Genomic DNA, 24644 nt, shown 5'->3' on the forward strand with positions numbered 1-24644 from the left:
TCTCTCTGTTTAAATCTAGATTAAAAACACATCTCTTTCACCAAGCATTCGAATAATATATCTTTTTAACTGTTAGTGTAGTTGCATCTGTTCAAAGGTGCATTTTTATTCATTAACTTGGGTTAAACTAATTTTACTTTGTTGGATCAGCAGCTATGCTAATGATGTCTGTATTTTGTTTCTATGTTTCGCCACGGGATTTACATCCCGTGGTAACTAGGATTTACACAAGCTCCAGTCTGGATCCAGAACACCTGAGAAGAGATGATGCTGACCCTCAGAGGACCCCAGATGATGCTACCTTGAATCAACAAACAGAACTAACAATTATTGCTAAATGTGTCACTGAATCATATAATAACTTAATTAATAATATTGATAGTTCATCGTCTAGCTGACTACGTCTTATATTATTATTGTTATTATTTTTATTTTTTCTAAAATCCTGTCAAATGTGCAAAAACTACTAGCTACTACTAAATATTGTAGAAACATAATTTTCTGTAAAGTTGCTTTGTAACGATTTATTTTGTAAAAAGCGCTATACAAATAAACTTGAATTGAATTGAATTGAATTGAACAGAACACAGTACTAAGAACCAAGGGTTCCCAAACTTTTGAGTGGGGTTATTTTAATAATTTCAGCATTTTTTTTTCTTGTGGAGTAAATGTTAATATCTTTTATGTACAATATCTTACTCAGGACAGTACTAAATAAAATATAACATGCATTTAGTATGATCTCTCTTATTTTTTGAAAATCACTCATATTTTCACAGATTCTGCAAGGGGTGCCCAAACTTTCAAGCCCCACTATATATATATATATATATATATATATATATATATATATATATATATATATATATACCCACTATATATATATATATATATATATATATATATATATATATATATATATATATATATATATATATATATATATATATATATATATGTAGGCAAGATGTAATATGTTTCTCCCAGCCTTAGGGGGAGCTGTGTTTTATGTGTATTTCATTGTGTGAGTGAGCCCTTCTTCACATGGGTGGAGTTGTTGTTTAATTCAGTTCAATTTTCCTTGTGAAAAGGTAAGGATGGTTTTCACTGTTTTCTGTTACATCCATTATATTTCTTTAATTATATTGGCCATCCATGTTATTTGAAGATATATATTGCTGTTACAGATGTTAACTAACATATATGTGCACTTATTTGTGAAAGATGGTTTTGTATTTCTGATATTATTTAATGGATTGTACCTTCCATGTGGTGTGGTATATTTTTCTTTATATTGTGTTGTATTTAACATTTATCTAAGTATTTTGAGTTTTATTCTTTGTATTTGGGATGCATGTGGCATTCAACATTAATTGTCATATGTGGAAAGATATTTTTCCAGTCTTTGAGACCCACACCTGATTTAATGTTTAATATAACAGCAGCTAAAACTATATTGTTTTGTTTTATGATTTCATATGCATTTTAGTTTTGATATTAGTAACTAACAGTTCAATTTTCCTTGTGAAAAGTGGCTGATGCAGATAAAGTGCCCAATAAATAAGCTTCACTGCTGTGATGTCAACGATCTTTGTGTCCTCCTCATTCAATCATCACCCAAACACAACGCAGAGCCATTTGGGGGAGCACACAGACGAAAAAGGGTTACATATATATATAGCAAAACTGTAATAATGTGAGAAATGTTGAAGGTGTCTGAATAAATGTAGGTTTCATTGTATATATCATTTTTACATTGAAGACTATCCAGTGCTATTTTACATTTAATTATTTAGTTTCTGTACCTTGACACCTACAAACTTGAAAAAAACTTAAACATTGTGTAAATAGCACAAATAAATAAAAATAAATGAACATGCAAATTAAACAATTTTAAACAGGGCCCACTGGTAAAACCTTCACCGGGTCCCCGCTGACCCCAGCTACGGCCTGCTCATGCCTGTTTCACACATTCTCCATCTGCAGTGTGTATGCAGTCCGTGTGCGTTACGTATATGGTGCAGCACGGACTCGATGTGCTTTCACACAGGATGCGTTTGCAGTCTGCTACTCGGTATGTGAACGATTGCTGCACTGCTGCAGAGGCACCACAACTGGAATCCTTTAACATGGGTGCGAAAAAAATATGCAACGCATACGCACTGCAGACGGAGTATTGAACGATAGTTCATGAACTCGTTCATATTTTGGGCGAATGTGAACTGAACGTGCTGTATTAATGCCTGATGAACGTTACTGTCAACTCGTTCATTCTGGTGTCTGTGAACGGCACGCTCTCTCACGTTACCTTCTTTCAATAGGATGCCAGATTTCTATAGAGCCTTCCAGGCGAAAACCCGGCTAAAACACACTGTAAATGGGTCTTAATATGTAGCAGAAAAACACCCAATCTGGCAACACCAGCCACCAGTGTCGCACCGCCGTCCGCCGCATCCGTGATGCGTCATCAAAAAAAAAAAAAAAATTGGAAAGCATGGCGTATAATCATTTAAAATAATTTTATTATGTTTATGACAAGGTCGGTGAGAATGGGAGACAAAGCATTAAAGCAACAATGGGGAAATGCTGTCCTCTCAATGCTAATGTAAACCCTGGCTGGATAAGGATTCAAAATTGGATATGAAGATGAAATCTGACGCATAGCTTCATTGTTTAATATATATATATATATATATATATATATTAGGGGTGTAACGGTACACAAAAATCACGGTTCGGTACGTACCTCGGTTTTAAAGTCACGGTTCGGTTCATTTTCGGTACAGTAAGGGAAAGAAATGCAAACATTAAACTGCAGGTTGTTTATTACTATACACTTTAAAAAAATACTTTTTAATAAAATATTTATAAAATAAAAATAGAATAAAAAATAAAATACTGCTGCAAAGTTCTCCACTAAATAAAATACTCTCAGTCTCAAACCAATATCATATAATAAAATATAATGAAGAATATAAATAAATAACTATGATTACAGTGCAGCATTACCAATCCCAGCATGCTGCTGCTCTAGGTGACATAGAGGGAGGCCGCTGACAGACCAGGCTATTGTCTTCATGGCAACAATATCTATACTTCATGTTGTAAATATAAAGCCTACTGATAAAGGACACCTACGGCAAAATAGACTATGTTTGACAGGTGCAATATTTGAAAATCGATAATTATTAATTCTTTATTTTTTTACTACATTTATATCTGAATTTATGTCAACCTATAGACTTTCAAACATCAAAGTGTCATGAATTAACATGTATTTGTGTACAAAATGACATATAAACATATTTTCATATTCTATTTTGCCTGGAAACACTTCCAACATGCTTGCGTGAGTGTGAAAAATAGGCGTCGGTTCTATTTCTAGCATAGGCTACACACGTTTTCCGCGCGGCCCGAGCTGCGCTTGAGATGCGCGTCTCACACAGGCAGTCTGCAAGCTCCTGAAACGCAGCAGAGACGCCACGCAGTCAGTGTGTCACCAACCTTAGAATCAGCTGCAGGGCGCGATTTGCGCTGAACCCGGAGACTTCCGCCACTTAATATGTTCGTTTGGAAACACGAAAATGTACTCATGGTCCCCGCACAAAATATTGCATTCCATCATTCGGTACACACATGCACTGTACCGAAAGCCCTGTACCGAAACTGTGCGGTACGAATACACGTACCGTTACACCCCTAATATATTTATAATTTAATTGTGATTAAAGCAAATGTTCTCAATATACAGGTGTTGTGTTCTCACACAAGTGTTGTTTGATAATGCAATGAGTTAGTGTTCAGTGATGCATCGAGTTTAATTGTGCTGAAAGTATTCTGTCATGCCTGACCAATGTATATGTTCGTCTACTGGGGTCTGAAGACAGAGAAGTTAAGTAAAAGATTGGATAAGTTGATGTTACTCACTGTGTCGGTGTGATGTCGCACAACCACCTCCTGCTCCTTTCATTGCTCTACCCGGCGAGCCTCCGATCCCTTGGTCTCGCTGGTTACAGTGCTTTGAGACTGTCATTTTGGCAGTGGGGCTGACTGACATGAGTGCAGCCCACAAAAACGCACTGTTACTGCACACTTTGCAGCCCCACAGAGCGCTCTCTTGCAACGTTTTCTGTTCCGCAAAAGACACCAGCTTCCCGGTGAGTCTGTGCAACAGTACATAGCCAACTTGCGGGGATTGGCCAGCACATGCAAGTTCGGTGCGTTGCAGGATGAAATGATTCACAACCAGTTAATTCAACATACCAACGATGCAAAAGTGCGTGAATCTCTGCTGTTAGAACCGGACGATTTATCACTGTCTCGGGCAATCACAATTGTATTAAGAATAGAGAGTGCAGCTGCATGTGCGTCGACTCTGACCAAACAGCACACAATCGCGGACTACTCGGCCCCCTCCCCCATGTCATCATCAATGTTACAACCCGGCCAGAACGACACATTGGTGGCAGCAGACTCCTCTGCAGTTATGCTACTGAGGCGCCAGCAGCGGTCTGGGCCACGCCCACAAGCATCAAGGCCCTGTGATAACTGTGGATCTTCATCTCATCTGTCTAGAGCACAGAACTGCCCAAGCCCGTGGCCAAATATGCCGCAACTGTGGTAAACGCAACCATTTTGCTTCAGTCTGCTGCTCCGCTCCAGCTGTGTCAGACCAAACACCCACGTTCATTCATAATGTGTACTCTGGGCCAGTCTCATTGAAAGCATGTTGAGTGCCCCTAAATGATGTGTGTATCCCACTGCTTTTGGACACTGGTGCCAGTGTGTCTCTCCTGAATATGCACACATACAGCACTTTTTTTGGAGCACTGCCACTTTCGGCACCTTCTGCTTCAATCTGTGGCTATGGTGACTCAAAGATTGACTTAGTGGGTCCCCTACAAATGACTGTTGGGTATGGCATCAAGATGGTGCCCAGCTTTACCTTCCATGTTGCCCGTCGTGGGGCCAACCTGATGGGTCTGGATTTGTTCTCAGCTCTTGGATTTTATCTTGTTGACATGAAGGGAGCTGTGATCCTTACAGTCTCCACGCTCTGGCAGGAAAAGTGGCCATCCCTGTTTGAAGGCTTAGGCTGCCTTATTGCTTTTGCCCATCAACCCCTCCTGGACGTTTCCATTAAACCAGTCATCCAAACACTCCGACGCATTCCCTTGGCTCTCCGTGATTGGGTCTCTGAGCTTAAGCAGCTGCTGGATGTTGGCATTATTGAACCAGTGGATGCATCACCCTGGGTCTCAAACCTGGTTGTAGCTCAGAAGAAATCATGGGCCCTACGGGTGTGTGTTGACCTGCGAGCGGTGAACAAGGCGGTGATTCCAGACAGGTTCCCTCTGCCTACCTCAGAAGAGCTCATTGCTCAGTTCCATGGCTCAACCTTGTTCTCTAAACTGGATCTCAGAGAGGGCTACCTACAGGTGCCTCTTCACCCTGACAGCAGAAACCTCACAGCCTTTGTGACACATGCAGGTGTTTTTTGCTACACACGTATGCCATTCGGACTCAGCTCTGCCCCCAGCTGTTTCCAAAAAAATCATGGTGTCGGTGTTGGCTGGTATACCAGGGGTGGCCATTTGCCTGGATGATGTGGTTATCCATGAGCCCACAGAACGCCTCAGCAGAGTCTTTGCAGCCCTAGCTAAACACAAACTAACCCTCAATGTGGAAAAATGTGTTTTCTCTGCACCAGCTATTGAATATGTGGGATTTTGGCTGTCGGCAGATGGCGTCACACCACTTCAATCAAATGTAGATGTCATACTGGCAATTCCCGGACCCAACTCAGCTGCGAAGCTGGCATCCTTTTTGGGTATGACGGGCTACTACCTGAAGTTCCGCCCATATTATTCTGCTACCACTGACCCACTACAGCAACTGCTGCCTAAGTATGAACCATAGGTGTGGTCACAGGCATGCTCTGATGCTATGTGTGTGCTCAAGGTGCAGCTCACCACAGCCCCAGTATTGGCCCACTTTGATATCTCCAGCCCCATTTGGGTGTCCTGCGATGCATCAGCTACCGCCATAGGAGCAGTGCTATCACAGACCCAGCAAGGTTTTGAGAAGCCCATTGCCTTTGCGTCACGGGCCCTCAATCAGACAGAGCAGCGGTACTCAGTGGGGGAACATGGAGCATTATCCTGCATATGGGCCTGCGAGAGGTGGCACTTGTATCTCTATGGCCACGCTTTCACCCTAAGGACAGATCACCCGGCCCTGACTGCATTACTTTCCACATCGGGGACAGGCCACCGGCCACCGGCCACAAAGGCTACACTGCTGGTCCGACCGTCTTCGCCAGTATAACTTTGATCTGAAGTTCACCCCAGAAATAGAAAATGTCGTGGCTGATCTACTGTCCCACTCTGCGCAGCCATACCCCACCCCACACACACGCACCAACACAGACCAGGTGGAACAGGACACTTTCCAGATGTTACACACACCCCTTCAGGCCGTTGTATCATTACAAGGATTGAAGGAGCCATCGGAACAGGAACCGGACCTTTCTCAGCTCCGAGTCTATATTCTGAATGGCTGGCCTCAGGGGGTACCAGAATTTTCCAGAATAAAGCAGGAACTTTCCTGCTGGAATGACACCTGTGTGGCTCGCAGCCTCTGCACAGTCATCCCCAGCTCCCTACGTGCACGTGTCTTGGCAATGGCTCATGAGGGCCACCTGGGTATTGTGAAGTTGAAGCAACCCTGCAGGGACCGGGTTTGGTGGCCAGGGATAGAAAAAGACATAGAGGCTCTGGTGAAAGACTGTGCTGCCTGTCTATTGAGTGGTAAGACTGGTCACCAGGCCCCTCCACCCTTACAACCTCTTGCTTGGCCATCACAGCCCTGGGACCACCTGCATATGGACATATGTGGTGAGATACAGGGAGTTCCTCATCACCAATGCTTCCTAGTGGTTGTCTATGACCTGCATTCAAAATGGCCTGAGATCATTGCCACCGGCTCTGTGACCTCTCAAGTCATAATAAACTTCCTTGACTCTCTGTTTTCCCGCTGGGGCCTTCCAAACACTATCACTACTGACAATGGCCTGATCTCAGCCGAGTTCACAACATACCTCAAAAACAAAGGTATTCATCACATTTGCACGACACACTATCACCTCCAAGCTAATGGTGGTGTCGAACGCTTCCATCAGTCACTGAAAAACAGTGTCAGAGCACACTTGTTCCAGGGATGGAGCTTCTTACAGGCAATCCATCACACACTTCTGCACTAAAGGGCCACCCAATATTCTACGATGGGGGTCTCTCCAGCTTTTCTCATGCTTGGCCGTGAGCTCCACCTTCCCTCGACAGGCTCAGTCCCACACTGCCTCAGGAACCACTACTGAGAGTCAGGGCCTCTGTGACTCGCCAGCAGAGGAGGATGAAGCAGAAATTCGATTTCTCCGCACGTGTTAAGGTCCCTGACATAAAGGCTGCAGATTGGGTCAGGGTTCACAGGCCCCACGGAGACAACAAACTCTCTTCATATTGGTCTGCTCCTCTTCAAGTTACTCATCAGTTAGGCCCAGCCACCTTCTTGCTCAGCGACAGCACACAATGGCATGCAAGTCGCCCCCGCAAAGTGCTTGATTGTGCTGAAAGCATTCTGTCATGCCTAACCAATGTATGTGTTCGTCTACTGGGGTCTGAACACAGAGAAGTTAAGTAAAATATTCGATAAGTTGATGTTACTCACTGTGTCGGTGTGATCTTTATCAAACGCAACAACAGGTGCTGGTCATATATTTAGAATATCATCAAAAAGTTTATTTATTTCACTAATTCCATTCAAAAAGTGAAACTTGTATATTATATTCATTCATTACACACAGACTGATATATTTCAAATCATTCTGATTATTATAACTGACAACTAAGGACAATACCAAATTCAGTATTTCAGAAAATTAGAATATAACTGAAGACCAATACAAAGAAAGGATTTTTAGAAATCTTGGCCAACTGAAAAGTATGAACATGAAGAGTATACTTAATACTCAATACTTAGTTAGGGCTCCTTTTGCCTGAATTACTGCAGCAATGCGGCGTGGCATGGAGTCGATCAGTCTGTGGCACTGCTCCGGCGTTATGAGAGCCCAGGTTGCTCTGATAGTGGGTCTTCTGCATTCTTGGGTCTGGCATATCGCAACTTCCTCTTCACAATACCCCACAGATTTTCTATGGGGTTAAGGTCAGGCGAGTTTGCTGGCCAATTAAGAACAGGGATACCATGGTCCTTAAACCAGGTACTGGAAGCTTTGGCACTGTGTGCAGGTGCCAAGTCCTGTTAGAAAATGAAATCTGCATCTCCATAAAGTTGGTCAGCAGCAGGAAGCATGAAGTGCTCTAAAACTTCCTGGTATACGACTGCGTTGACCTTTGACCTCAGAAAACACAGTGGACCAACACCAGCAGATGACATGACACCACAAACCATCACTGACTGTGGAAACTTTACACTGGACCTCAAGCAACGTGGATTGTGTGCCTCTCCCCTCTTATTCCAGACTCTAGGACCCTGATATCCAAAGGAAATGCAAAATTTACTTTCATCAAAAAAAATAACTTTGGACGACTCAGCAGCAGTCCAGTCCTTTTTGAAGCGAGATGCTTCTGACGCTGTCAGTTGTTCAAGAGTGGCTTGAAACCAGGAACGCAACAGCTGAAACCCATGTCCTGCATACGTCTGTGCGTAGAGGTTCTTGAAGCAATGACTCCAGCTGCAGTCCACTCTTTTTGAATCTCCCCCACATTTTTGAATGAGTTTTGTTTCAAAATCCTCTCCAGGGTGCAGTTATCCCTGTTGCTTATACACTTTTTGTTCTACCACATCTTTTCTTTCCCTTCACCTCTCTATTAATGTGCTTGGACACAGAGCTCTTTGAACAGCCAGCCTCTTTTGCAATTACCTTTTGTGTCTTGCCCTCCGTGTGCAAGGTGTCAATGGTCGTCTTTTGGACAACTGTCAAGTCAGCAGTCTTCCCCATGATTGTGTAGCCTACAGAACTAGACTGAGACCATTTAAAGGCCTTTGCAGGTGTTTTGTGTTAATTTGCTCATTAGAGTGTGGCACCAGGTATCTTCAATATTGAACCTTTTCACAATATTCTAATTTTCTGAGATACTGAATTTGGGATTTTCCTTAGTTGTCAGTTATAAACATCAAAATTAAGACATAAACATTTGAAATATATCAGTCTGTGTGTAATGAATGAACATAATATACAAGTTTCACTTTTTGAATGGAATTAGTGAAATAAATCAACTTTCTGATGATATTCTAATTACATGACCAGCACCTCTATATATAGTATTGCAAAAATCTTATGTTTTGAAACAATGATTATGTTCATGATTATGAAATCATTATAATTGTAATGAAAGCAAGAAATTATTTTTGAAGGAAGGATTTGAGATGTTACAAGTGTGATCAGTTTGGATTTTGTGTACAAAGAGTTTCGAAAATATACACCTAAAAAAACCTGTAATTTCTCTGAACTTAACTCACTGGTGTTCAAAACTGTATGGGGTTTTTTTGGACAGAACACAGATTGGCCTAACCGATGAGACTTAACTTTTGAAGCATTAAAAATACAAGGAAATACTCATTAAAAAAAACTGCAATGTTTTATGGCCTGACAGTCATTCAACTGAATCAACTGGTTACAACAGCAACTCGAAAGTTTATTTTTTCTTTCGTTCTTTTTCTTTTTCTCCCTACCCCCTTATGCATGTTGAGGATAAATTAGACTAAACTGTAAAGAATTGTTCTGTTATTGAAATACACCCCACTCAATTTGAATGTAGGATTCGTGTTCAGACCTGCATGCAGTTTCAGAGACACACCCACAGAGGATGCTTATCATTCTTTCATACTGATGTTTTTCCATTTAATCAGAACTGGTTTGTCTGGATTAACTTTAGTTAGGAAGAAAATAAAACGAGTTTAAACATTTTCTTCGTGCATCAGATCACTTTCAGATTTTCACTTTGACGATGCAGAGAGATGATCATAACTTCATTTGAACATGGAGTTACTTATGCTCATTTTCGTAGCTGTAATTCCAGTTATATCTGATGGTAAGTACTTTTCTTTCTCTCTTTTGATCTGATTCTGAAAACAAGTCATTAATAATAATGTCTAGTTTAAATTTCTGCAAACTTACATTTGTCAATTAATTATTTCTAAAGAAACACGAAAATGTATAAAAGGCTCCATTACCTTGTATCTTACATTATGGCCCCGTAGAAGCAGTTTTTGTAAAAATTGGCTAACGATTGCGTCATAAACTGCACAGTACGCTCGACCCCCAGGAAGTGTTTGCTTCTAATTGACTTCACTTGTCTCCGTTGAATCCAATGGTGTCGCTGTGTCCATTTCTTTTACTGTCTATGACTGCAATGCAATCTCAGTGAGTTCCGGGAGGGCTAGCCCTAATGTGCTTTCGTCATCGTGTGTGACCTTAACTTGTGCAATGTCTGGTGGGAACCGTGACATCCAATAATATTTAAAAACTATTTTGCATTTTAACAACAAGAAAAAAAATTGAAAACTACTTTAATATCTTTATCAAATGTTAATTTTTTTTTTTTTTACAGAGATACAGGGACAGCTATTCCTTTGTCAGCTGAATGTTACCTCAGCTTATATTAATTATATCATGTCATTGAAAGAAATAGCATTCATTCATCGTAGTAATAAGGATAAATTGGCAATTAAAGAATTAGGACAACCAAGACCAAATTTAAACATAAAACAAGTATCTACAAAGGGCGAGAAGTCGTATAAATGAGGATTTTCAAGGATGTGGTATTCTGCTAATTTACCGCTGCATTTTGTTCCAATGCGAGAGCGTGATGGACATCGCATGGACAACTACAGGTGTCACCGAAATGTAGCATCTGTCGGAGAAGGTGAAAAAACAGGAAAGACCAAAGATGCATATGGATAGTAGGGAGCAGTGTAATATAAGTGAACAATTTAAGTAAGCATTGTAATGTAATTGAAGAATGTGATATAAATGAGTAGTGTAATATAAGTGAGTTGTGTAAACAGTGATTAATGTGTATTATTTCTTAGAAGTAAAACGTTGTTTTTTTTTTTTTCGGAAAAACCACATGCTGGCGTCAGTCTTCATTTGCTGTTGAATTGAGTTAACACACATATAGAAACACAAGGAGAGCAAAAGATTGGTTCCTAATGTCAGTTTATTTTTAATTAATACTATAGTAGTTCAGTTCCCTTTACATCTTTAACTAGCCATTAATTTATCAATTGAATGGGTGACCTATCCTCATTAATCGAGCAAACATTGCCCCCCTCAGAGAATTGGCATGAGCCAGTGTAGCAGTCCATTCTGTTCCCCTCTGAATGTTTGTTCCCCTTTACGCAAACATACTACATGCGCAAGAAGCATGACTGGATGTTCGGCAAGTCAAATGGTTCAAAATACCATCTTAAATCCTAAACTTGAAAATAGTTTTAAGACAAAAGGTTTTTACAACTTGATTTTTTTTTCAATCAGATTTATTACCAATTTCAATGTGATGCTTGAGGCTTTGGCTATTCTGTTTTATACTTCCGTATACTTGTTCATTTTTGCAAATGTATTTTTATATTTTTTATTATATGCCTTACTGTATGCACTGAAAGCTTAAAAAATATTTGTGTGTGGTTTGAAAAACATGCGTTAGAATAAATATACACTGAACCATAAATGTTGTGTATGAATCGGAACCCTATGCACACATGAAAATTGTAATTGATAATGATTTTTTCCCCTTCATTCAATAAACTATAAACCTGGTTAACAGACTCTGTGCCTTGGTCTGAAAGAATAATCTTTGGTCCCCCAAACCTGTGAAATAAAGTAATCCAGTACACAACTGCTTCATATTTAGTCAGAATAACATACATTAGGCTATTCTGTGTAATGGTCAATAAACGTTCTCATTTACATTGTTGGTCCTGGTGACTTTCTCCACTAAATTCATCCTAGCTGTTAACATAATCAGTTTATATGTGTGTCAGCAATGGTGAAAAGGAAAAGATTAAGTAGCCTTTTACCCATTTATCAACATCCACCTCATTCCAGGCCAGTAGAATCCAGCTGAAATGGCAAGCCTGCTTTTTTCTAATTCTAAAATAAAAATTGGCTGACCTCTTTTTGTCCAGCGACCACTTCATCTAAACTTTACATTGTTTTTTGAGGATATGTGATAAAGTTTGCCATCTATTGAAATAGCTTTATTGTTAAAATCTAAACAAATAACCTGCAATGAGGTTCTAAAGGTCAAATTGAAGGAATACACCCATTTAAACTGAAATTAGAAAACAGGTCATTGTCATTGTACTAGTTGCTTTAAGTCAGTTAAGTATAGTGTCTTGACAAGCACTGACTTTTTGTTATTATCAAGACTTGGTGTATCACTATACCTCACTTTACTATGAGAAAACGTGTCAGTGTAGATGAGTTATCACTTAAAGTACTTTGCACTTTGATTTTTAAGACAAATGGATAAACACCTTAAGTGTTGTAATTTAGAATTTCTTCATTTAGGTTTGACTGAGGAACTATATTACACTGTATCAGTAAACAGAATAATTAAATAGAGTATTAGTTCAAATGTATTTTTGCTCTATATGGAAACAGTAATATAATACCCTTAGTTTGGACGTCAGCATGGACAGATTACACTAATTTGCAATGGAAAAATTAAACTGCAAAAATTAGGACATAAGACAAAAACAAAGGAACAATTGCAAGATGAATAAAAAACAATAGGACATAAACGGGAGTGTGAGAATCATTTTACTATGCTGCAGTGTAGCAAGACATTTATCCCTTTTTGCTTTCCTTACATCCAGGTGTGTTTGGTGTATTTGCATGCGGCAGTGTTGCCAAATCCGCAGAATTTAGGCTACCTTGGGAAAATGTTTGATTAAATATTTGGTGGAATTTGGGGAAACAGGAATTCCAGAGGGGAACAGAATCGACTGCTAAACCACCACTGAATCTCTGTAATAGATAACGCAGCCATATGCATATTATGCCGCACAAAGACTCTCAACGACAATGACTGCTGATCAACAATTTCAACAGTAGGCTAGATAGGTAGGTTAAATTCAGAATATATTTCCATACATGGATCAGTAAAAGTAATCCACCTATAGACGGGTCACTATGAACATTCACGTAACTCTAAAATGATGACATATGGCGTTATATGTGTGCCTCAATCCTGAGAGAGAGTAATTGTATGTTTTGAGCACCGAGAACTATATTTTGCAAGCAAATTACATTATATTTTGAACTTAAATTAACAATCGCAAAAAAAAATAAAACAATTTTTGAGCAAAGAAAAAATTATTCCGCGCTCAATAAATGTATTTGCTTGTTTGCTATTATCCATATTAACGTGCAGTAATAACCCCTCTCACGCAGTTAACTCAGGTGCTCTCTCACAAACTTCTCTGCGCTCCTGTCAAGTCCCTCTCTCTCTCTCTCTCTCTCTCTCTCAACCTCTTAATTCTGTGCACGCTCAACTCTTGACACACGCTTGCTCAACTTACAACAGCGTTACAAGTGTGCCACAAAATCAACCAATAGGATAATTAAAAATCAATTGTGATTGGCTGTTGGTCTCCAATCAAATCGCTAGTAGAACCAAAGCCCGCCTGGTATGTGTACGTTTTGATCAATTCATTTCCTATTTAGAATTCAATAATGAATAAAAAAGGGACAAACATTAAATGCATTAAAACAGTGTGAACAAACTTATCTTTAAAATACATTTGGAGGTAGGTTGAAAAGGCAGATTGTGAATTTTTAAGTAGTTGTACAGCTTGAAGTGTGAAGTTTATTCTTGTACACAGATATGGCATATTCATCATGGCAGTACACATGAAATTCATGGATATATTTGTAATTTAAAGCTGAAGTAGGTAACTTTTGTAAAAATGTATTTGTGAAACCTGTCATTATGTCCTGACAGTATATGAGACGGATAATCTGTAAAAAAATCAAGCTCCTCTGGCTCCTCCCAGTGGTCCTATTGACTTTTGCAGAAACTCATCTGCTCCCGGTAAGAAACAACCAATCAGAGCTGCGGTTCGTAACTTTTTTTGTGTTCAAGATTTACCAAATGTATATAATAAGCGAGTACACCATGAATCCATTTTCCAAACCATGTTTTTAGCTTGTCCTGAATCACTAGGGTGCACCTATAATAAGTGTTTATAATAGACTATTTTAGATTGCTTTGGGGGTACCGCGGCGGAGTAACCCAGTACCTTTGTGATTCTTCATAGACATAAACAGAGAGAAGTAGTTCCGGCTACAATGTTCTTCCGCAAGACGCAAGCAGTTCTGTTTATTAACCGCTAGAGCGTCAAAAGTTACCGACTGCAGCTTTAAACTATTGTAAACAGAAATCCTGTCGCCCCCTCTAGTGGACATTAAGTGTTAAGGCCTTCATTGCTCGGGTAACAAAAGCAAGTAGGTATCGCTGCAGCTCGGAGACCTCCAAGTGGGAGGAACTTTTGCCGCTAGTGGACGGGACTTTACAAATGGGCAGGATTTATGCGGAAATCTCACATTGCATCATTGCCAGGGTGCGGGCGAATTAAGATGGCATAAAGTATAGTGATACTAATGAAAAAACAGATTTGTTTTTCATTTTAGTTTAAATTTTATTACCAAGAGGTTGTTATATAATTTTGTGACATCTGCAAACATTCAAGTATATTAAATTATATTAATTTTATAATTATATCAGTATCAAGAAAATAATGTGTAATTTAGAGCAATAAAATGTTTACTGAATGTTGTTTGTCTTTAATGTTTTTCTTTAATGCAAGTTTGAAATCTGAGGGTGAATTAAATTGTTTAGATTGTTACAATCACCTGGCTCTAGATGATGCAACATTACAAAAGACCACACATGGAAGTACATTTTACAAATAAACATTTAATAAAAAGAAAAAAAAATCTAAATAGTAATACAAGAATTGATGATAAAAAAACATTAATATATATACATAATGGTACTAAAGTCCAATTTTAGACACTCCTTTGCCCATCTCCATTGTATCACCAACTCAATCACAGGTAACGCTCCACACCATTCAAGATTCAAGTTTTATTTGTTATATGACATACAAAAAGCAGTGATATGTAGGTCTGGCATACCTTTTTAGACTGTGCAAAAAAAGACATAATTAAATACAAATAATGAAATATACACAATATAGAGATGCTACACAGATGATGTAAACAATGTGCAGTGAAGATGAGCTGCATAGTTAGGTTGTGTCAAAAAAGCGCAGTGTGCATAGAGTGATTGGGTAACCCTTAACAACCAGCATAAGCGTCTGCCTGACTGTAGCAGATGAAACAGTGGATTTCCAGGGTGGGTGGGGTCTTTAAGGATCTTAACAGTCCTAGATTTACATCTCCTGGTGTGGATATCTTGCAGAGAGGGGAGAGATGTTCTGGAGATGCGCTCAGATCTTTGCAGGGCATTTGAAGCTGCTCACTCTCTCCACTGTGGTCCTGTTAATGATGATTGGGGTAGATCTGCTGCGGCCTCAAATAGAAAAGAGTTTTGTACAATATTATTACAGTTTACAATGTGACTATTTCTACTGCATTTCTGAACAAATAAATGAAGGCCTGGTGAGCATCAGACTTCAAAACCATTACAAAATCTGTCCAACCCCATAGTGTCCGGTAGAATAGATATTTAAGGAACCTGAGGTTTTAACCTGCTTGATTTTTATCAGCATTGGAACACTTTGATGCTGCTTTCACTCCAAGGTTACGGATTATATTTTTACTGGAATGAAGTGTCATTAGTAACTAAACATTCAGTCCAATGACATCCTAAAATAATTCACTGTTGACAAGTTAACCTTAAAGTACAACGCACATTTATGTGAGACGTCCACAGAATGTAATGTCATTTAAATTCCAACATTTGTCATTTAGGACAGTCTCTGACCATACCCCTGGAACAATTTTAGGGACAAGCGCTGTTGCAAATGTCCACCTTTAAAGTATGAACATAATTTATCCACACAAAGACCCACACACAACATCGTTATTTTTCTATTATTGCTAAATGGTATTTAAATTCTTATTTGTGCTTAAAAAAATGTTATGTACATTTATTGAATTGTTGTCGCTTGGCACACCTGCGTCATGACGTCATCGCACGTTTCAGTAGGTGGCGCGCCCGTGATGTGCTTCATTCAGAGTAAATACACCATCACAGAAGTCATCACGGCTGCACTCTCTTTTTAATTTTTCATGTTTATCATACTTCTTTTCAGGTAATCGCAAAATAAGATGCACAAAATAGACTTCTGTTTAAACATAAACTTTAGTGCGATACTGATGATGTATGTATGTTGAAAGCAGTTTGGTCCAATATACTGATAGTATGTCATGAGTTTAGAAGGCCTGATCACATGGATAGCGTGAGTGCCTCGCGATTAGCGCGATAGCCATTCTATGTCATACATGGCCAGTATGGAGTTATTTGTGTTCATTAACGTTCATGGTGTTGTGGCAGACTTATGAGTTATGCATTACGTTTATCTTGATCTTTCATGCGTCTTTATTATAAAAAATACATTGGATATGAGTAAGTGAACAGCGTTTAGCAGTGAACATGTGGTTAATATTCCAGCTGTATTGTGTGTCATCAATTTATTTTCTGTAATTTCATCGTTAAGGGTAAATATTAAGATGTTCTATATCATTTGGTCCTTATGTGTACATTCTGAATACTGTATCCTGTTTCTAGAAAAAGCATGCGATTTGAGTGTCACAGTGTCAGTTGTAACTGAGACTACAACATGTGAACATGTGATAGTTTGTTAACCAGTTGATTACATTTTCTTATTCCTTCTATTGTAATGGGAAGTGTTTGAGGTCACTCATTTTTTTTACATTCAGTTATTACTGGAAAAGAGTGATACATGTGTTGATACTATATGCTGAACTTTTGTTACATGCATATGTTTGTTTTATTGATTCAGAGTAAATACACCATCACAGAAGTCATCACGGCTGCGCTCTCTTTTTAATTTTTCATGTTTATCATACTTCTTTTCAGGAGTACTACAATTTTGTAGGCACCGCTGGGATAGATGTCAGACGGTTTATCCACCTTGATCGGCAGGGAACTGCCTAGCGACATTCATCCCTTAACTACCCAGATGTTTATCAGTTGAGTAAAGTGACAAGGCAGAACTGATTGAACAGAGCCTGCACTTGAGGTACAGAGGCAGCTGAGATAAATCAGATAAGTCAAAGTTCACATACAACACTGAAACACTGCGAAAACTGCAGCAATGGATGACTTACAATGTATCCAGGAAGAAATTGGTGAGAGACTGTGTACATTGCCAAGAGGAAAATTAATTGAACTGAGTCAGTTCCTTGAGATTCATTTAGAAGCAAATGTCACACGCCTTTCTCTAGTTAGTCGTCTCAGTAATCATCTGCTACAAAGTGAGTTGGAGGAACTTGAGGATGGAGGCATGGCTGAACTATTAAGCATAAATGATAAATTGAGTGAAATAATGCTAACTGATGTAAACGTGAGTGAACTAAGCCCAGAACCGGGACAGGTAGAGGAAAGAGAAAATGTAGTACAAAGACAACCAGGAGAAAGTAAGCACACAACTGATCTGCTTCCTGCTGTGCAAACACATCCAACCATTTCACAGAGCACGAGGCTGAGGCCAGCATCAGCAGACAGTGTAGCAGTTAACTCTTCGCTGCCTCCACAGGGTCAAGTGATACCGACTGTATGGCACAGGGAGTTTAAAATCTCAGGTTTTATTGGAGAACCTGGCCAAAGAGACAGATTAACCTTTTCGAGTCTGGCACGCCAAATTGAAAGTGGACTGAACAAAGGTTACCCAGAACAAGAGATAGTTGATTCAGTGATTCGAGCCATTACACCAGGCCTTCAATTACGTAGCTACTTACAAGGGAAAACTGACTTGACCTTACCAATGTTGAGACGAATTATTCGGTCCCATTACCAAGAGAAAAATGCCACCGAATTGTACAAGCAACTTACTACAGAATCACAACATGCAAAAGAAACACGCCAAAGTTTCCTCATACGTGTGCTTGACTTGAGGCAGAAAATTCTCTTTGCGTCACAAGAAGACGAATCGGGGTTGAAATATGACCCAGCACTCGTGCAGAATATGTTTCTTCACACTGTGTTAACAGGTCTACAAAACGACCGTATCCAGAGTGATCTCCAACCGTACCTGACAGACACAACAGTCACAGATGAGACACTGCTGGAAAAGTTGAATGTTGCATGCTCCCACGAGGCTGAGAGACAGAGTAAACGGAAAAGTGAACACAGCGCCACTGTGAATGTTACTCAGTTAAGTGAACCAACTCTGCATTTAAAAAGCAAACAAAAACAGCCAAAATCTGATTTGATGTCACAGTTGAAAAATTTAAGTGAAGAAGTTAAGCAGATCAAGGAATCGATGCAGCAACCCTCACCTCTGCCGCAACAGTGCTGCACTGTCAACAATGATGTCTCAACTTTAAGAACAGCCCATCAATCCATCACAGAGGAGAATCAGGTGCCGCAGAGCCAGGCCTGGAGGCAGAGTCAAAATGGAGGTGAGCAACAACAACAGTACCCATTTCAAGTTTCTCATTTCACACCACAACCATATCAACGGCGAATGAGTCCGATGCCAGTGCAGTATTTCCAGCCAACTCATTCATCTCAGTATGCAGCTCAAGGGTTCAATCCGCAGCAGTTTCACGCAGAGTCACAGTAATATGTCGCAACGCCACAATCACAGTCTTTCCAGCCATACCGACAGTCACGCCCCCCGAGGCCAAGGCAGTGTTTTCACTGTCAGCAAGCGAGATCGATGGAACTGTGCACTCATTGTTACCGCTGTGGCAGCAATGAACATTTCCTGTTGGGTTGCAAAGAGAGAGGTACCCGAACACAGCGTAGGGTTCAGTTAAACGAGGACGGGTTACCACCGCGGGACAGGGAGTGACCCATCAAGTGAAATTGTCCCCTTCGTATACAAAGCAGCAAGTGGAAAGAGTGGGATTGGAGCCAGACATTATCCCTTATGAGTGCAATCTAATTTCTGAGTGTCAAGTCAACAAACATTCGCCCGTGACTTCCCTGGTTGGTAAACAATGCTTAGTGACATGTTATCTGAATGGACACAAAACAGAGGCATTGTGGGACACGGGATCCCAAGTGTGCATTGTGGATCGACAGTGGAAGGATCAGTACATACCTGGAGTGAAGATACGAGAAGTTTCCGAAGCGACAGAGGCCACAGACAACTTGCATCTTGTCGCAGCCAATGGTTCCATCATGCCCTATGAAGGATGGGTAGAAATTACGTTCAACTTGGCTCCCCCTGCAAACAAAATGAAAGAATTAGTCATCCCTGTACTCGTCTTAAGAGGCCAGCAGTTGTCCAAGCCAATCATTGGTTACAATGTAATTGAGCAGGTCATGAAACAGAGTGAAGCGAGTGGGCAATGTGATGTGAGCAAAGGACTGTTGAATAAGACTGTTAGATGTGCCTTTCCAAGTTTGACGAGAAGTAAAGTCCAAACATTCATTAACGTTGTGACAGCTGAAAGGTCAAGTGAGTATTTAGTGAAGACGACAAGAGACCATGTGACTGTGCCAAAACATGCTATCATGCAGGTCAAATGTGAAGTAAAAGTGCCATGTATGAAGCAGGATAGTGTCATGTTGTTCGAACCATCTGTCAATCTACAGTACCCTGATGGACTGGAACCCATTGAAACACTCTTGACTCTGAAAAAGGGGAGCCGACCTGTGATCCAAATCAGTGTCCAGAATGTGATGGAACACGATATCCTTCTGGTAGGAAAGACTGAACTTGGGACGGTACAAACAATAAAGTCAGTGTTACCAGCGGCAGCATCATCTGGTGTAACAACAGCCAGTGTTAATGAAAGTGCGAAGCCAACAAGTGAGTGTGAGACTAATGGTGAAGGTGTGTGGGACCCACCTGTGGACGTCAGTTATTTGTCTCTGGAGCAGCAACAGAAAGTCAGGCAAATGCTGCGAGAGGAGTGTCATTCCTTCTCAAAATCAGATGAGGACATCGGGTGTGTCAAAGACCTACAATTGAGCATCAGTGTAACAGTTCAGACACCTGTTGTGCGAATGTATACATCTGTTCCAAAACCGCTGTACCAAGAAATGAAAGACTATCTTCATGATTTGATCGCCCAGGGGTGGATTGAAAAATCTCATTCGCCTTATTCATCTCCAATTGTATGTGTCAGAAAAAAAGATGGCAGCCTGAGGTTGTGTATTGATTACAGGGACCTCAACCGGAAAACAGTGCCTGACCGACAACCGATTCCCAGAGTACAGGACATACTGGATGGCTTAGGAGGAAATAGGTGTTTCTCTTAACTAGACCAAGGAAAGGCGTACCATCAAGGTTTTATGACACAAGCAAGTAGACCGTTGACGGCCTTTTGTACACCGTGGGGGTTATATGAATGGGTCCGTATTCCCTTCGGGCTCATGAATGCTCCGGCTGCATTCCAGCAGTTCTTGGAAGGATGTCTGGAAGGGCTACGAGATGACATTTGTGTACCTTACCTCGACGACATCTTAGTCTTCACTAAATCCTTTGACGAGCACATTGAGGCGGTAAGAAAAGTCTTACAGCGGCTGCGGTCGCATGGGGTGAAATTGAAGCCAAAAAAATGTGAGTTGTTCAAAGATGAGGTCCGCTACTTGGGAAGGATAGTTTCAAAAGAAGGGAGCAGGATGGATCCAGCAGATACTGTAGCAGTGACCTCCCTGAAGGAAAAGAGACCCACCACAGTTGGAGAATTGAGGAAGGTTTTAGGCTTGTTAAGTTACTACCGGCCTTACATTAAAGACATCTCGAGGATTGCTTGCCCCCTGTATGGCCTGCTGAAAAGTGATAATAACAAGGTACAAACGAAAGGTAAAGGGAAAAGGGGGACTTACCTCAAGAGTCATGTGGTTCCATCAAGTCAGTTGGTTGAATGGAAGGAGGAACATCAGGAAACACTCGAAAAACTGATTGATTGTCTAGTTAAGCCGCCTGTGCTGGGGTTCCCAGACTTTACAAAGCCGTTTGTACTGCACACCGATGCGTCAAATCAGGGACTGGGAGCTGTCCTGTATCAACACCAGGAAGAGAAATTAAGAGTGATTGCTTATGGATCGAGGACATTAACGACAGCAGAACGGAATTACCATTTGCACAGTGGTAAATTGGAGTTCTTGGCTCTCAAATGGGCCATCACTGGAAAATTCAGAGATTATCTTTACTATGCGCCCACATTTACAGCGTATCCGATATCGCCCTGGAAAGGAAAACATTGATGCTGACGCATTATCCAGGTTGACAACACTCTCAGAAAAAAATGTCCCAGAATACACAGAGGAGCTTTCATCTGATTCAATAGGAGCCATGATACAGGCGGTGGAAGTCCAGTCTGAATCAGGGATACCATGGTCCTTTGCTATAGCTTGCCAGAGTTCACCAACATCTGCAGAGACCAGTACAACATCAGGACCCCTATCAAAAGAAGAGATCAGAAGAGCTCAGAGGGAAGATAATGACATAGAGTTGGTAATTCGTCACTTACAGTCAGGAGTAAAGCCTTCTTCTAAGCAGTGGAGGTCTGCAGGTTCAGCAGCGAAAAGTTTGATGAGAGGGTGGGATAAGTTGATGCTGGATGAGGATGGCATTCTGCAAAGAAAAACAGCACAGAGAACTCAGCTTGTATTGCCAACGGGATTCAGGAAAATTGCACTGGAGGAATTGCATGACAAAATGGGACACCAAGGCGTCGATCGGACCACAAGTTTAATGAGAGACCGCTTCTTTTGGCCCCACATGCAGCGTGACATTGAGCATTATGTGTTGAGGTCCTGCTCCTGCATTAAGCAAAAGAAACCGTGCAGAGAAATAAGAGCACCTCTGAAACCCATCACGACGACTTGCCCATTGGAACTTGTGTCAGTGGACTTCCTCCACTTAGAAAAATGCAGAGGAGGATATGAATATATACTTGTCATCGTCGATCATTTCACACGATTCGCACAGGCATATGCGACAACGTCAAAATCTGGCAAGACTGTGGCAGACAGACTCTTTAACGATTTCGCCCTCAAGTTTGGATTTCCGTTGAGAATACACCATGATCAGGGGGGAGAATTTGAAAATCAGCTGTTTGGACAATTGCAAAAGTATAGTGGGATCACTGGTTCAAGAACTACTCCCTATCACCCCCAAGGAAACGGGCAAGTTGAGAGATTTAATCGGACGTTGTTGCAAATGTTGAAAACTCTCACTGAAAAACAGAAATCAAGTTGGAAAGACTCATTGAACAAGTTGATCTATGCCTACAATTGCACAAAAAGTGAAGTGACTGGTTTCTCCCCGTTTCACCTCTTGTTTGGTCATTCCCCGAGACTGCCCATTGATGTTCTCTTCGGGCTTAATGCAGACAACCTGCCCACAAAACAAAAGTGAGTACCTGGAGGCTTGGAAACAAGGGCTGCAAGAAGCACAAGAGATCGCTAGAGAACATGCAAAAAAGGCAATCGAGCGTAATAAAAGAAATTATGATCAAAAAGTGAGATATACAGACCTTGACTCAGGAAGTCGAGTACTTGTAAGAAACCTGACTCCGAGGGGAGGACCAGGAAAACTTCGGAACTATTGGGAAGAGCAAGTTCATGTTGTTGTACGCCGAGTTGCTGAGGATGTGCCAATTTATGAGATCAAGCCTGAGCGAGGAAAGGGGAGGTCACGAGTATTACACCGAAACTTGTTGATGCCATGCGATTAATTACCTCTTGAAGTCGATCCAACGCCAAAACCCAAATCACAGCGGAGACAGCCACAGGGAAACTCCAGCATACTTGCAAACCGAATGGAAGAAAGTGAGTTGGAAAGTGAAAGTGACTCTGAGTATTATATACCAGTTGAGCTTTGCCAAGTGAGAAAGCAACCTAGTGGTTATGATCAGATACGAGAGGAAGCACTAATACAGTTTTCACCTCCTGAGTTGCCTGCTCATCAGAGTGCATCACATAGTTCTCCACTGAATCGGTTTGAACTAGAACCGTTATCTACAGCTGAAGTGAAACAAGATGTTCCCACACCTGCTCATGTACCTGTGAAAGAGAACCGATTTGAACTGCTTGGAAGACAAATTGAAAATGAGTTAGCGAGTGTACATGAAAACTTACCTGCGAAAGTACCAGAGGAAATTGAGTCAAGTGACAGACCTGTTGAGGTGCAAAGAGAATACCAGTACTTAGGGAGGCAACGACGTCCACCAAAGAAGTTCACCTATGATAGTTTAGGGACTCCTACCTGTTACAAAGTGCAAGTAACTGGTTCTGGATATGATCCACACTTTCCTAACATGTGGACACCTACATTTACAGCTTGGGTGCCAACAGTGTTTCCCTACCCAAGACCACCATCTGTGTATTAAACTTGAACTGAAACTGAAACAGAGATTGAGAGCACACTAATTGTTCTTATCAACTAGTACACACACTTATTGTTCATATGGACTGTGAAAGAACTTTTAAAAAAAACAAAGAACTGCTGCACACATATGCACATACACATAAACAGGACTGTTTCTAGGCCAAAGGGACATGGACTGTTTTGCAAGGCCTATACAAACATTGTGTGAACACTTTGTAAAAAAGTTTTTGAAACATTTTTGCACAGACTTTGAATCATTATTTTTGCAATTTTCTACATGGCATTCGGCCTGGGACTTCAAAGTGTTTTTGTGCATCAAAATGGCCTTTCGTGTTTTTTTTCCCCTCTTTTCTCTTTTTCTCTTGGACGCTGGATGAAACCCCTGAACTTGAATGTTTTATAGAGGGGGCATAATCCTTCGCATTTGAGTCGTGAAAAATTACAATCAGTTCACTAGGACTGTTGGTAAATGCGAACTTGAAATGTCATTATAGAGAAAAGATGACTGAGTATACAAATGTGAAAAGAATAAGATGTGATATGTCACTGTGGCAAAAGTATGTGTAAAAAAAAAAAAAAAAAAAAAGGGGGATTTTATAAGGATATTGGTAGATGTCGTGGGCGACATCTTTTCCTGTAGGGGAGAGTGTGATATATGGAATACAAGCTATGTTAACATAGTACATTTTCCTTGAATCCTTTTTATAACATCGTTATTTTTCTAATATTGCTAAATGGTGTTTAACATCTTATTTGTGCTTAAAAAAATGTTATGTACATTTATTGAATTGTTGTCGCTTGGCACACCTGCGTCATGACGTCATTGCACGTTTCAGTAGGTGGCGCGCCCGTGATGTGCTTCATTCAGGGTAAATACACCATCACAGAAGTCATCACGGCTGCGCTCTCTTTTTAATTTTTCATGTTTATCATACTTCTTTTCAGGTAATCGCAAAATAAAATGCACAAAATAGACTTCTGTTTAAACATAAACTTTTGCGATACTGATGATGTATGTATGTTGAAAGCAGTTTGGTCCAATATACTGATAGTATGTC

The 24644-nt window shown here is 40.5% G+C and overlaps 1 long non-coding RNA gene across 1 annotated transcript; it reads right to left on the reverse strand.

The window, feature by feature from the left end:
* Nucleotides 1–23216: 23216 nt before the first annotated feature.
* LOC113081022 (uncharacterized) lies at nucleotides 23217–23765 on the reverse strand. Its single transcript, XR_003282070.1, has 3 exons — nucleotides 23464–23765; nucleotides 23337–23375; nucleotides 23217–23261 (listed from the first exon to the last, which is right to left on the reverse strand). It is a non-coding gene; the product is annotated as an uncharacterized LOC113081022 (long non-coding RNA).
* Between the last annotated feature and the right edge of the window lie 879 nt (nucleotides 23766–24644).

Source organism: Carassius auratus, unplaced genomic scaffold (genome assembly GCF_003368295.1).
Source record: "Carassius auratus strain Wakin unplaced genomic scaffold, ASM336829v1 scaf_tig00032822, whole genome shotgun sequence".
Lineage (NCBI taxonomy): Eukaryota > Metazoa > Chordata > Actinopteri > Cypriniformes > Cyprinidae > Carassius > Carassius auratus.